The sequence below is a fragment of the Dromiciops gliroides genome, chromosome 3 (genome assembly GCF_019393635.1).
Source record: "Dromiciops gliroides isolate mDroGli1 chromosome 3, mDroGli1.pri, whole genome shotgun sequence".
Lineage (NCBI taxonomy): Eukaryota > Metazoa > Chordata > Mammalia > Microbiotheria > Microbiotheriidae > Dromiciops > Dromiciops gliroides.
Genome location: NC_057863.1, coordinates 570,584,909 through 570,600,603, shown reverse-complemented (window position 1 = coordinate 570,600,603; position 15,695 = coordinate 570,584,909). Strand labels below are relative to the sequence as shown.

The 15,695-nt window shown below is 36.5% G+C and overlaps 1 long non-coding RNA gene across 4 annotated transcripts in view; it reads left to right on the top strand.

Moving 5' to 3' along the window:
* The window catches only part of LOC122750714, a 111,026-nt gene that overhangs the window by 92,383 nt on the left and 2,948 nt on the right, over window positions 1–15,695 (top strand). For 2 of the 4 annotated variants that reach the window (XR_006355750.1, XR_006355749.1), the window contains exon 7: window positions 11,591–11,766. This is a non-coding gene — a long non-coding RNA (uncharacterized LOC122750714). Of the gene's footprint in view, window positions 1–11,590; window positions 11,767–12,192; window positions 13,865–15,695 lie in introns of those variants that run through there. The other 2 variants (XR_006355751.1, XR_006355752.1) reach the window with 2 other exon arrangements.

The following is a 15,695-nucleotide window of genomic DNA, read 5'->3' as shown; positions in this document are numbered from 1 at the left end:
GAGGAAGGAAGAGTGAAAGAACAGAAAGTTTAGGGAAACAGCCTTTGGGGGGGGGGCAGTGAGGGTTAAGTGACTTCCTCAGAGTCACACAGCTAGTGTCAAGTGTCTGAGGGCAGATCTGAACTCAGGTCCTTCCGAATCCAGGGCCAGTGCTTTATCCACTGTGCCACCTAGCTGCCCCCGAAACAGCCTTCCTTTTGGCTTCTGAACTTCAAGTGCTATCCTAGGTTAAAAAAAATGGTTATTATGTACTCTGGTGATAAAAATCTTAGTGTTCAAAGGTACTTCAAAAGCAGTCTAGTTCAGTCCATAAATGGGAACTGATCTACAACATTACTGACTAGCAATTATTCAAGCTCTCCTTAAAGACCTTAAAGGGTCTTAGTACTTCATGAAGCAGCCCATTGCACCTTTGAATAACACTAAGTCTTAGAAAGGCCTTTCACTCCATAAATCCGTTTCTCTTTAGCTTCCATCCATTGCTTATTGGTCTCATTCCTGGGACCACATAAAACAAGTCCAATCTCTTCATTCAAGACATCTATTAAGTGATTATTGTTTGCCAAGTAAGCTCCTTGAGAAGGAACTGTAAACTATCCCCATCCCAGTGCGTTTCACTGAGATTTTGAATTTTTTGTCTTTAACGTAATAGTGGACATGCTCTTTAAGTACCTGGTTAGAGAACTAAAAGCATAAATTTATTACCCTCACACCCTCCACAACCTGGTAGCAAAAGTACAAAGAATAATGAAAGATAGTCCTTTTTAATTTTATTAAGTCTTTATTAAGCTATAAAGTAAAAACTTTAGGAAACTTCATTGTTAAAGGGAAGTTATAAATATTTGAGGAAAGAATGGTAAGAATACTTTAGGAGCTTTAATTCAGTTCAACAAACATTTATTAATCATACCCACTACAAGCAACCCAAACATGGATACCTGATCTCTATCCTCAGAGCATAAAATCCAAAAGAGGAAATAAAACATGTTTACATATCACCCATTCGCACAGCTGCCACCTTAGTTAAGGGGCCCTCATCACCTCTCAAATTGTCTCCCTCAATCCTCTCCCATTCCATTCTATCCTTCATACTGCTGCCAAAGAAATTTAAGTAAAGATCTAACCATATGACTCCCCATGAAAGTAATCCCAATGGCTCCCTATTGTTTTTAGGATAAAGTATGAATTATTTAGCTTTTAAAGCCCTATACAACTTGGTCTCAACCCATCTTTCCAGTCTTCTCTTCATTGAATATTTCTTTCATTTGAGGCAGATAGTGATCTGAGCCTTGAGTTAGGAAGACCTGAGTTCAAATTTGGTCTGAGACACAAGCAATGGGACCCAAACAAGTCACTTAACCTCTGCCTCACTTTCCTCAAATAGAGAAAGAATAATAGAACCTGCCTCCCAAGGTTGTAAGAATCAAGTGAGATATTTTTAAGACACTTAGAACGACACTTAGCACATGGCTGGTTGCAGTATGTGTGTATTCCAGACAAACCGGCCTCTGTTCTTCATATATCTCCTGTCTTGGTGCTTTTGTGTTGGCTGTTTTGTACCTGGAGAAGCAGGTGCACTTCATCTAATGTAGGAAGAATAGAATGAGTACAACTTTATCCAACTTAAGAATAAAAACTAACATCCAGGTCATTTAATAGAAGACCAGAAAACAGCAGAACAGGGAGCTCACTCATTTTAGAATAAGGAGACTTATTTTACTCAGTGAGATGGAAGTGTGTATGTATGCATCTATGTATATTTCCACATATCTATATCTGTAGATAGATAGAGATACATGAGTTAAAAGTGGGACATGGTAAAGGAAAGCCATCTTTACCACATAAACAAATTATTACATTATTGTCTAATAAAGTATTTTACATTTCACCAAGCACTTAGTGAAGTAAACAGTGCAAGTATCACCATTTTGCATATGAGAAAACAGATTGAATTTGCATTCTATTGAGGGAATATAACTGGTATGCAGTTAAAGTTATACAAGATAACTAGAGAAAGGGAGCATTAACATGGGAAAATCAAGTAGAGGCAAAAGAACTAACCCCTGAAGAAAAATTAGAATGGTAGAAAGCAGAGGAGGAAAGAATGTATCCCTGGCATGTAGTAAGAAGTGGGATGTAGAATATGGGAAATAGTTCAGTTAAATACAAAACTTATAATATCTGAAATAAAGTAATATAAAATAAATCTGGAAAGGTATATTGGAACCAGACCAGAAAATTTTTAAATTCCACACCCTAAAAAGTTTGTATTTTGCCTCAGAGATAAGAGGAAGTCACGGAGGATTTTTGAGCAAGAAAGTGATATGCTCAAACTTGTGTGTTAATAAGATTCTGTTGGTAGTTAACTGAATGTTGTCAGAAGAAATTGGAAGCAGAAATCATTGAGCTTTGCTATAAATGCAAGTATTTAATTCACATGTACTTAAAAAAATTAATTATATTTTCTTTTATTAATTGGTAGTAAAGATAATATTGGGCTATGGTTACATCAGTTTAAATAAAGTTATATTCATTAAAATATAAAAATTGTAATTCATTTATAAATAGTTATTCCACTTATGGCCATTTTTCAGAGGCCTAGTCTCTAGTCCCCAGTATTTTATTTGTATTTGTATTTTTTTTAGTCAGGCAATTGGGGTTAAATGACTTGCCATGGGTCACACAGCTAATAAGTGTTAAGTGTCTGAGGGCAGATTTGAACTCAGGTACTCCTGACTCCAGGGCCGATGCTCTATCCACTGTGCCACCTAGCTGCCCCTAGTCCCCAGTATTTTTAAAATTTTTTTCATAACTAAAGCTATAACAAGTAAGGATGATCCAGATTCTTTTTTTTAAATTATATTGATAAGTAATAAGTTTAGGAAGGAGAAATTTATAAGAAAGTGATTCAGAATAAAAAAAGGTGATTCAGGAGAAGAGAGGCCATAGATGTATAGATTATAAAGAAGTTTCACACTTGTGTATCATAAACACTTTTTTAAAAATGTGACAGATTCTACATGGCAAGCACCAAACATCACAAAGAATTAAATTGGGTTTTTAACAGATAAGAAACAACTTAGGGAAGTGGGAATTAACCCTGTGTCATCTGACTCTGCATAGTCAAACCACGTACTTCAGAGCTAAGATCAGAATTTATAACAAAAAGAAAGGATGTATTGAATAAAAAAGCAACCAATATTAGAGGAAAAAAGACTTAACCCATACTGATTCCCCCCCCAAAAAAAACTACCAACCTATGCCTACTCTGCCTTCTATACAACATCTTTGAGGGTTATCTAGACACAAGTTGCAGGCATCCTTGAGCGTATTAGTAGGGAATAAACAGGCTTTTGCAAACAATTTTTAATAATGGACTCATCCTTACTATCTCACAATTGACTGAAAGATGTAGTGAATGTTTAAACCCCATTGAACTTAGTTATTGATTACAGAAAAACATTGGCTAAATAAAGCAAAATGCCTTACAGGCTCTTTTGCCAGAAAATAGCTCCCACCCCCTCTAATATCAAGAACATTCAAGATACCTTGTCAAGTCTAACAACAGAATTAACACTATTTGGTGTTTGGTCAGTTGTGGCTGATTGTGAGCCATGCTGTCCATAGGGTTTTCTTGGCAAAGAAACTTAAGTGATTTGCCATTTATTCCAGTGAATGAAGACAAAGAGGTTAAATGACTTGCCCAGGGTCAAACAGCTAATAAGTCCGAGGCCAGATTTGAACTCAGGCCTTCCTGACTCCTGGCCCAGCTCTCTATCCACTGAGCTATCTAACTGCCCCAAACATTGAGCAAAGCATAAAATAAAAGAAGGCTTGCCAAAAAACTCGCCACTGGTAGAGGAGATCCAGCACAGGTTTTAGGTCAAGGAGGGATTTCCTGTAGATGGTGAAATTCTCTAGATGATCTTGTTTGCAGATGACATGGTGATTGCTTCAAATAACCATTTTTTTAAAAATAGCTAAAAACAAATAGTTAATATTAGTTCAGGTCAACTTCCTGATCAATGTAAAGGACAAGAGGACTAAGATGGTAATCATCATAGGGTTGTTTTTTGTTTGTTTTCATCATAGGGTTTTAAAGGGCAAAACCTGGGTTATGTTCAACCTCAGAGTCCCATCAGGTAGGCAGAAATGTGCAATGAAGATTTTGAGACAGGCTAATTCTGAAATCAGAAAACAGATTAAGCATCATGCTTTTGTCATTGTAAATTTCTGTTTCACCTGTGTGAATATTTGGTAAACATTGTATTCTTTGGAACATTAAGAAAAATAGAAATAAAGCAATGGTAAAAGCTTCAGGTTCAAATAGTAAAACTGTCAGGCTGTTGACAAGTTCATTCCATGAAATATAGATGTCTCCCGAGTCTTTCTCCAACAAAAAGAAATCTTAAGTTTTTTAGAAATGTATTGTGGGGCAGCTAGGTGGTGCAGTGGATAGAGCACTGGCCCTGGATTCAGGAAGACCTGAGTTCAAATTTGGCCTCAGACACTTAACACTTACTAGGTTTGTGACCCTGGGCAAGTCACTTAACCCCAATTGCCTCACCAAAAAACAAAAACAACAACAACAAAAGAAATGTATTGTGTGGTCACTTCTTTCTGGTGGAAAAAACACATAACCAAGTACCATTTTGAAGATTTAAAGAAAAATCAGATCTTGTTTAGGATTATTATTCCTTATTAAAAGTTTGCAAAAATTCATGCTGCATCTTGGTTTATAGCTAAATTGGAAAATATAAAATTAATTAAATATATATAATATATAAAATTAAGTTCTACAGACTAGGAATGGTATTTAGTAGGGGTAGGACAGAGCTGTAAATGAATTTGGAGCTATGAGACAACATGTGTTGTAGGTCAGCTTCCCTAATAAGAAAGACATGTCCCATGCACTAAAATGCTTTTCAGTGTGCCCGTAGGGTTTTTACTCTTTGAGAGGCAGGGGTCATTTCTTATGCCAACTAGAAATGCATTTGAATTAATAAGCATCTTTTAAAAATGCAGATATTCCTTGGAAATAGAGGGTAGTCCTTTTATACATTAGTATGAACAGCTTGCTTTTCTCCTAATTTTGAGTTCCTGTTTACCTCACCAAGAGTATGGGAGTTTTCAGGGAAGATGGGCAAACAAAGGATTCCAAGGAATTTTGTCCACAAGGCAGAATTTGGGTTGAGATTTGAAAGAAGGCAGAGAAAATAAAGTGGAAGATTATTCCAAACATGGGGGGTATACACTGATAAAAAAGAATGGAGGGCGGCAGCTAGATGGCACAGTGGATAGAGCACCAGGCCTGGATTCAGGAGGACCTGAGTTCAAATTCACTTAACACTTACTAGCTGTGTGACCCTGGGCAAGTCACTTAAAACATGGAGGGGTAGCTAGGTGGCGCAGTGGATAAAGTATCAGCCCTGGAATGAGGAGGACCTGAATTCAAATGCGGCCTCAGACACTTGACACTTAACTAGCTGTGTGACCCTGGGGAAGTCACTAAACCCTCATTGCCCTACCAAAGAAAAAGAAGCATGGAGTTGGAAGATGGTATAGGGTGTTCAAGGAACAGCAAGTGAACCACTGTAGAAAGATTATGAAGTGTGTCGGAGAGGGTCAAGTATAAGAAATGTATGACAGTGTGTAAGAAGATTGGAAAGTGAGGAAGGAGCCAGGTTTTGAAGGGATTTAAATGACAAGTGGAGGACTTGATATTTGATGCTGGAGGAAATACTGAAGCTAATTGAATTGTGTACCTAGTAGCCTAAGGCATTTCATAAGAAGAAAAAATGTAAAACAAGTGATTTGGTGCTCATTAATTTGGCTGAAATATTTTCACTAAATCATGGAGGTTTCAGGTCTACTTAAGCAAAATTTTGACAATTTGACTAATGGGTATTGAAAAAACTGATAACAGGTGAACAACCCATCATTCGACCCATGGCTTTTTGCTTTTAAAACCCAGGGTTTAGAAGCTCTGAGACATCAGGAATGTGACTTTGGTGAAGGATGTTTTAAAAGAGAGAAGCTAGGTGGCGCAGTGGATAGAGCACTGGCCCTGGAGTCAGGAGTACCTGAATTCAAATTCAGCCTCAGTCACTTAACACTTACTAGCTGTATGACCCTGGGCAAGTCACTTAAGCCCAATTGCCTCACTAAAATAAAAAGAGAAGGGGGCAGCTAAGTGGCACAGTGGATAAAGCACCAGCTCTGGATTCAGGAGGACCCGAGTTCAAATCTAGCCTCAGACACTTGACACTTACTAGCTGTGTCAACCTGGGCAAATCACTTAAACCCTCATTGCCTCGAAAAAAAAATTTTTTTTAAGAGAGAAAATATGTACGGGTGTTTGGAAATTACATCAAAAGTGAAATGACCCCAAGATCTATGAAATCAGTTGTATAGTCATTGACTTTTTTATTTTAAGTCAAAGATCAAAGAAACACTGGAATAAGACTAGGGTTCTGATATTGTCAGCTGAGACTTTCTGTGAAACAATAGGTCTGGACTAGGTGATCCTTAAACGTCCTACCAACTCTAACTGAAAATTGAGATAAGAAAAAATGTAGACCAACAAGATTGATACAATCTTGTGTTTTCCTAAGCTTTTAAAAATATCTTTTGAAAAGAAGAAATCCAGCATAATCACCAACAATTTAATTTCGTTCTAGAGCTAGAAAGTTTGACTAAATACTGGAAATATTAAAATAAGTGGAAAACAGATTAAGATAATCAATTATTTAAATGGCAAGATACTATGCAAGATCAACATCCTTGTGTGCTACCAAGAAACAACAAAGAGTGGAAAAATCTTGAAGAACTGAAATGAATTCTTTGACACATATTCAAGTTTAGAACTTGATAGGAAAATTTCCATCCCTAGTGCTCTTTTTTTCCCTTTTTCTTTCTCTTCTTTCTTTCTTTTGGTGAGGCAATTGGGGTTAAGTGACTTGCCCAGGGTCACACAGCTAGTAAGTGTTGAGTGTCTGAGGCTGGATTTGAACTCAGGTCCTCCTGAATCCAGGGCTGGTGCTCTATCCACTGCGCCACCTAGGTGCCCTCCCAGTGCTCTTTTTACTGGAAATTAGACTACAAATTTAACAGAAATGGCAATCTCAAAGGGAGATATTATGGCAGCTTAAGAAAGTAAAGTGCACAAAGTTTCCAAGATAATGTGCCAGTTGTTTGAAACCTCTGATATGATTAAATATGTAAATATGATGTCCATATTATTTTTAAAACTAAAAAAATACCTTTTGTTTGAAGTATGTATGTCTTCTAGAAAGGATCTACTGGTGCCTACAAGGATTATGACCAATAATAGTAATAATAGTTCACATTTATATAGTGCTTTAAGGTTTAGAAAGCACTTGTGTTTTGAACTAAGGTACAGAAATAAAAAGGTAGACTATTTGAACAAATTATATAACAGGGTGAAATTTCTGTGACTTAAAGAGCCTCAGTTGCTCATAAACCTTTAAATCTGACATTTAAAATATTTAAGCACAGAGTGGGATGGAAGGGCTACAGAAATTATACAACTCTACAAAGTTCACAGTCTTAGTCATTTTGCAGAGATTAAAGGCCAAAAATAATATCAGAATTTAATGCCTGACCTTCCAGAATATTTAAAAGTTTGTTATTCAGACTACACAACCATTTCTGGGACCTAGAAGTTACAATGAACAAGAATTCGCATTTACCAAGTAACCTGCTATTTGCCAGGTACCATGCAAGACACTATGAGGATAGAAAGACAAAAATAAGTCACTGTCCTCAAAGGGCCTATATTCAACTGGGTGGCAAACTCTAAACTGTATATTAATTTTTTTAGAAGGCAACACCAATCTGAAACAGCAAAGTCTGTGTAACTTACTCCATTGTGCAGATATGGGCGGGGGGGGGGGGGGCAATGAGGGTTAAGTGACTTGCCCATGGTCACACAGCTAGTTAAGTGTCGAGTGTCTGAGATCAAATTTGAACTCAGGTCCTCTGAATCCAGGGCCTGTGCTTTATCCATTGCGCCACCTAGCTGCCCCTGTTCAGATATATCTTAATTCCATTTTACCCCCTTTGCAAATTCCCAGAGTTTATTATTGAACACCAATCCTTGGACTTGGCCGATTTCCCATGATAAGATAACATACTTAATTTTACCTTTCAATATTGGTGCTTTAGTTTTCAAAGCTCAAGGGCTTTTGATAGTATTCCACCCTGTAGACAAGATTTTTAACTCCCTTGTCCATCTTGATAAGGAAGAATAGTTATTGGACATTCTGTTTTTTGATTGAGTGCCATGTGCATAGTCCCTGTTTGACTCATATGTCAAAAATGGCTTATGAGTATAGAATTGGACTTCACTCTAGAAAAATAATCTCAGAAATCTCAAGAGATCCAAACTTTTACTGCTATCAGTATTCATTAGCTTTTGACAAGTCATTATTCCATGACTGCATATAGTAATGTATATCTTTGGATAACTTTAGTAATATTAGTTTGATTATCTGGGACAGATAAAAGCATTCTAGTAAGAAGTGAACTTTAATTGTGAGATACGTCATTCAAATTATAAGTTTTTGTTGAGTACCTACACATACATACTCAACTTTGTAGTAGGAATCCCTGGGGGAGATTACAAAATAATTAGTTCCTCAAAGAATTAATGATCCAGTTGGAGAAATAAAGCTGATAAACATGAAAAATGAGCATAATCGAATGCCAAATGTTGTGATACCAAATACCAAATGTTGCAATACCAGGCAATGATGATATTCCCTAATTTTTTATAATTCAAAAACATCATTTGGACAGATAGTTTGCTCAAATTGAAGCCTAGAAGGGTTAAATTATTTGGCTTAAGATATCACAGCTTAGTGTGTGGACTAAAGCTCCAGTTCTAGCTGAAATTAGAATGTAGGTTTTCTGATTATTGGTCCTGCATTGTTTCTAATTGTTTCTAACTGGTTTCTCTGCTGAAATAGGAATTTTCAGAAGATAATGTTAACTGGGAGGCTTCACATAGGAGGTGGAACTTGAGCTGGACCTAGGAAAACATGAGAATTAGGCAGAGGAAATAGAAAACCATTTCTGATATAAAGAGCAGCATGAGTAAACTGATTGTTATTAGACATAGATTTAGAAATTTTTCCCCCAAGGAGTTGGATTTCTAGAAATTTTTCTATTAATGCTTTTTGGCTTGTCCTGGGGCTAGGGACATAGAATAGAGTATGTGGTTTAAAACAAAGCAGTCTGACATAAGAATCCCACTAATGTTTTTAGTGAAGTCATCTCTTTTGGTTGGTTGATTTGGGGGAGTAAAATGTAGTGATTTTTTTGTTGTTTTTGTACTTTATTGATGCCTTATGTTTTTACATTATACTTATTTCCAGATATCCCTCCCACCCCAGTGAACCTTCCCTTGAAACAGAGAAAATAGTTTAGTAAAACTAGCCATCACAATGTGACATTACACAGCCATAGCCCTCTACTTCTTCAAGAAAGGAGTGGGTCACATTTCCTTTTCTCCACAGCCAAGTTTGGATTTTATAGTCGTATGTGTGTTTTAGTGTTCTATTCGTTATAGTGTATATTTTGTTTTTCTGGATCTGCTTTTTTCACTTTGCATCATTATATACAAGTCTTCATGTGTTTTCTCTGAATTTCATGCAGCACAATCCTTTTTCATTATATTCATATCTATATCACACTTTTATAGACTCATTTAGAACTAGAAGGGACCTTACATTATAGGCCATCAAATCCATCACCGCAAATTTAGGGTGAGAGAAGTTAAATGATCTGCCTCTGCCTAAGTTCACATACCTAAGAAGTATCCAAGGCAAGATTTAGACATATACTATCTTAATGTCTCAGACAAATAGTCATATGTCCTCTTAAATGCCCTCCAACAAAAGGGAACTTATTGGACAGCTTTGATTGCATTGTAGTTTCTCCTGATTTTGAGTCAAAATCTCCTGCAGTTTCACCCACTGCTTTAATTTCTGTTTTCCTGGTTCAAGCAGAACACATCTAATTCTTTTTCCTTAGTATCTGAAATCTATATCATGTTTCACATACTTGAAGGGTTGTCACATGTCAAATCTTTCCTTTTCCAGGTTAAACATTCCCTGTTCTTTAAGCCATGGTATGACATGGTTTTCTATCTCCATGTTCTGTTTGTTCATTGTTGGAAGAATTGCCACATGTCAACGTCCTTTTGTGTTACCCAGAAATGGATGCAATATTCCACATATGGTTGGACTTGGGCAGATTATGGCACACTGTTGCCTCTTTCTAAGGATGCTGTACTTATATTAATGCAGCTTCAAAATTGAATTGTCTTTGGCACATCACACTTAATCATTTAAGTTTCAGTACAGCAAAATCCGTAGATCCTCACGTGAATTGATGTCTAGCCCAATGGTTCTTCACCTTTTGGACTCCTCAGAATAATGTCTTTAAATACATAATATATAATACATGTGATTACAAAGAAAACCAATTGTCTTGACATGTAATTATCAGAATATCTTTTAAAATGTATTCACAGATCCCAGAACCTCTTGTCTGCTATCCTTAGGTGATTGACTTCTGTAACCTATGTGTAGTTAACAAGGTTCTCTGACATTTTACAAGGTCTGAGCCTCATTTTTCTCATCTGTGTTATTGTAAACCAAAGAAATCATGTATAAGAAAATCTTTGTACTTTAAATGGAAAAACTTTACCAGCAATGTTCTGAAATTTGTGCTTTCATATATCTTTTCTGAAACAAATCTTAAGTGATCCTGGGATCACCAGAACATTAAAACATAAGTAGCATGGCTTCCATGGACCATTCAGCTCAGTATTCAATCTTAACGGTAGCACCAAAGCCTGCCTTGTTGAAGGACATCCTTGACTTTAAGCTCAAAGATAAAGGAGCTGCCAAATTACCTGGTTTTCTTTTACAACCTATTGGTATCCATCATCCATTAATTTGTCTGCATCTTAAAATCAATATATTAGTGCATCAGAAATCAACCATTTTCTAGGTTAAATATCTTAGTCTGAGAGAAGTCTGCTAAAAACAGCAGCTACTTAGTCAATTAAAATCACAAAAAACAGTGCTATAATTCCATTAAGTAAGTTAGACTCTGGCATCAGTATTGTAAAAATGAAATCTACTGTTAACCAGTCATTTCTCATAGCCAGGATCGAGTTTCACTTTACCATATAATCACCCCAATCTCTTGCAGGGCCAGAAAGCTGTAAGCATCATCCAGTTTAAAAATGTCTTTGGGGGGAGGTGTATAAGGAGAAAGTTGAGAAATATATAATACACAAAGTTTAATGTTTTTTTTCAGAGTAGCCTTCAGTGCTTAGACTTTGGTGTGGACCAAAATGTGTCCACTAATGTAATCTGTAAAAGTAATAGTCTTTCAATAAGATGATGCTTTGCCAGAGCTTTCTTCTTTCTTCATTCATAGTTGAGAGGTAAACCTTGCATCTTAGGATAGAATGCCACAAAAGGATATTGAAGAATTTGGAAACCTTTGCTTATCACATTTACATGTATGAAGTGATTCTCACTTTGCCTCCTAGGGCTACAAGTGAGACTTCACAATATTTCTGAAGTAACTCTTAAGAGAGCCTGGTTCCTCTTTGGCTCCCTGAAAAGGATTCCTGGATGCTGAATCTGTGATATTGCAAGGAAACATTTCAGAGAATTACGAGAATTCTTGTTGGCATTGCCACCATCCCAAGCTTTAAGTCTCAAGTAAGTATCTGAACTTAACCAAAATAGCCATGTAATTTCAGCTATCTTTATGGCTGGTTTGGATTACCCTATAATTGTTTAATAAATTCCATCAATGAAGCCCTAAATCCCAAATCAATCATAATTTGGTTTATATATGCTACAAAGACATATTCTATATGTTAGAATCCATCCAGGATTGGTTGATATGAGATAAATCCAGAAATAGGTTTCACCTCTAAGCTTCTAACCTTTTTCTGGCCGAAATCAGCCACTTTGTTCAAAGCTAGCAAATGGCATAAAAGCAGGGCAGTACAGAAAAGTCCATGTCCTAGGATCAGAGATTATTAAAATGTTCACTGGTACTGGGCTTGTTGATCTCCTTGTTCTTCCTCACCTTTGCTGATCTTCTGGACCCTGAGCTCTGCCTGCTTGGATCCACACACAGTACCTGCTTGATCTTCCCTGCCTTTGCTGATCTCCTGGACTTTGCCTGCCTACACGGACCCATGGCACCTGCTTGTTCCTTCCTGCCTTTGCTGATCTCCTGGATTCTGGACTTTTGTTTTTCTACTGGAACTGATTTGCTCTTCCCTATATTAATTGACCCTACTCTGTCCTTGACCCCTTGCCTGCTTATGCTTTTGTTATGTGGATTAACTAAACACCCTTCCCTGCCATCTCCTACCTACCGTATCCCATGGCATCTATGCCCCTGCATGATAGTGGAAATTGATCGGCTTTTTAAAAAAAATAAATATAATAAGAAAAATGCATAGCATTGTAGAATTCATTTTCTTTTAAAGCTTAAATTCATTATTTTTAAATCTCCCTAAAATTTTCTAGACCTCCTAATGTGACTTTTAGCTGCCCTTTCCTCCCCATTTTGTAGACAAATGTGTAGCATAAGATATGTTTTGAGCAGGATTCTATAATATTCAGGAAGTCGTGATGCTTTCTGGAGGATCAGAGTTCATGTCTTAGGATTCCTTTCTATATCCTACAATGCAGAATGTTAATACATTAGGAGATTTTCAATAAATACCATGTTGGTCTGAATATAAGTTGTACTTTCAACAAAATCATACAAAACCCAAATATGGTTTGTATCTTAGTGAGAAAATATTATTAGTAAGAAATCTAGACTGGCTCTATAATTTCATTGTATTGGGAGCTCCCTAAGAAGGGAACTCACTCTATCAAATGCAGGTTGGCCTCTGCAACTAGAGGACTGAGAGATTAAATGTGTGACACTTATTTCCCAGAGTTCCACAGCCAATATATATGAGGGACAAGACTTGAATTTGGGTCTTCTTGATTTCAAGGACAGCTAGCTCACTATCCACTATACCAAACTGTTGTTAGTAAGAGAATTCAGTAAAAGTGCCAAAGGTGGAAAGGGGCAGGGGAAACATGACCAAAGTAAATAAATAATTGTATTTGAATGGAAAGAAATATTTTTAAAAAGAAAAGAAAACCTTTCATAATAATTATTTTAATTCAATAATTTTGTGTAGTTTTTCAGTTTTTGCCAATTCTTTTTAAAAATCTCATTTTAGGAATGCAGTCTTTGAGTACAGCCTATATTCAGATAAATATGATACAAGTTCAGTAGAATTGAAATAGGGAAATGTTCAAGGAGATATAAGGATGGGGTGATGAGTTGTATTCTAATCTCATCTTTAAATCTTGCCGGGAACTGCCTTTGGAATTAAGCAGACAGAGCCAAATCTGAATGAAAATCCTTTTTGTTCCAAACCTTTTACTATTCAAGCCACATTTCCTATTATGCCTTTAATACCATCATGCCCTTTGATGAAAATGTAATGTGAAATGTTTCTGTACGACAATTATGAAGAATTCTTATTTATTCATGTTCTTTGATTTCCATATTTATCACATAATTTGTTTTCATAAAATGTTTGTCCTTTTATTATTGTACTTTCTTTGAGGCAAAGGACTGTGTTTTAGTTAATCTTTGTATCCCTGATGCTTGGCACAGTGCCTTAAATTACAGTAAGTGTTTAATAAATGTTTAATATGTATTTATTCTAATGTTATAGTTTGTTTTTAAATTAAGGTTAATTTCTTTATTAAAATGAAGCTTTAGAATTAACTGTTATTTAACATTGTCAGTTTAAAAGATGAGTTAGTATTATTTATAATGTCTAAAAGATGAGAGTATTATTTATAATATCTGTTGACAATATTATATAAATTTCTTTTTATTTTTAGTATCTATATTTAATTCATTATAGTTGAAAAAATGAAAATATGAAGCTAGTGGACTGTTTTTATATAGTGAATAATTCTACTTTGCCTACTACTTTTTATTCTAAGTTCCTGAAAAAAATTGCTTTCATATACTTAAGTAATTTACTTCTTCCCTTCCATACTCCCTCCATCAATATGGAGCACAACCCCTCCATACCTTAGAAGACAGTGTGCCTGAGTTGCTGTGCCCCCACATTCATCACATGGTGGTCAACCATCTAGTGAAGATACTCCCCAAACTTAGCTAAACTAGTTCTTAGGTGACAGACATATAGTCCATCACTTACCCACACCAGAAGCTGTTTTACCTTGGTAAGGCTTATCAGAGCTTGTACTTCACTGGCATAGGCTTTGAGATCCCAGAGCCATCTCTACAGCATGATGAGGCAGCAGAGTTGAACTTAATAGTTGACTTTACGGGGGCAGCTAGGTGGTACAGTGGATAAAGCACCAGTCCTGGATTCAGGAGGACCTGAGTTCAAATCCAGCCTTGGGAACTTGATACTTGCTAGCTGTGTGACCCTGGGCAAGTCACTTGACCCTCATTGCCCTACCCAAAAAAAAAAAGTTGGCTTTAATAAGTTATGTTTAAAATTGTTATGCAGATATCAGAAACAATGGTGATTTCCCGTGTGGAGAACTTCCACCACCAGCAGAGATCACAACCAGGCTACAACTTCTTATGTGAGTTCTAGGGAGTTGCCTGAACTTTGGATAGATTAAGTGACTTTCCCAAGGCCATAAAGCTAGTGTCAGAGAGTAGATCTTCTGTCTTATGCACTGTGCCAGGCTGCCTCTGTTTAAATTAGTAATAGGGGGGCAGTTAGGTGGTGCAGTGGATAAAGCACCAGTCCTGGATTCAGGAGGACCTGAGTTCAAATCCAGCCTCAGACACTTGACACTTGCCCAGGCAAGTCAATTAACCCTCATTAATAATAGACAATATTATTAGTAGTAAAAACAAATGGAAATTTTTAGATACTGCTCAATGCAGTTGCAAAATAAGGCAATTAAATATGAACTTGAAGATTCTGAAGAGTGTGTGGCCTATGATTTACTTTGTCCTGTTTTGTCTAGAAACATGTTAAATGTCACATGGGATGAAACTGCTATGACTTAACCCTCATCAATCAGCCATACAACCCCCAACTCACTTTGTCCCAAAGCAATTGCCTCTGATAAAAAATCGTTCTAATTTCATCAAAATGTAATTCATTAAGATAACAATTTGGTATGAATGAGAAAAGAAAACCTTCCCAATGAGTAGGAAAGGCCATAAAATGAGGCAGAATAAAAAGTGAGAGGTACTACAGCACTCTCAAATTCCTAGTTGTGCCTCGTGCTAAGGAAGCCCCTTAGTTCACAAAGAGTTTACGCAGGATAGGCTATTCTTGTGCTGGTGAAATAGCGCATATCTCTTTTTTTTTATATATACTGACAAGTTTGTGCTTTTTAAACCAGCATCTTCTCTTTTTTTCTTTTTGTTTTTGCGGGGCAATGGGGGTTAAGTGACTTGCCCAGGGTCACACAGCTGGAAAGTATCTGAGGTGAGATTTGAACTCAGGTCTTCCCAACTTCAGGGCCAGTGATCTATCCACTGCACCACCTAGCTGTCTACTGTACTAAAAGTAACACAGTTGTGAGGGTACTAAGAGTTATATCTAAAGGAATATCAAG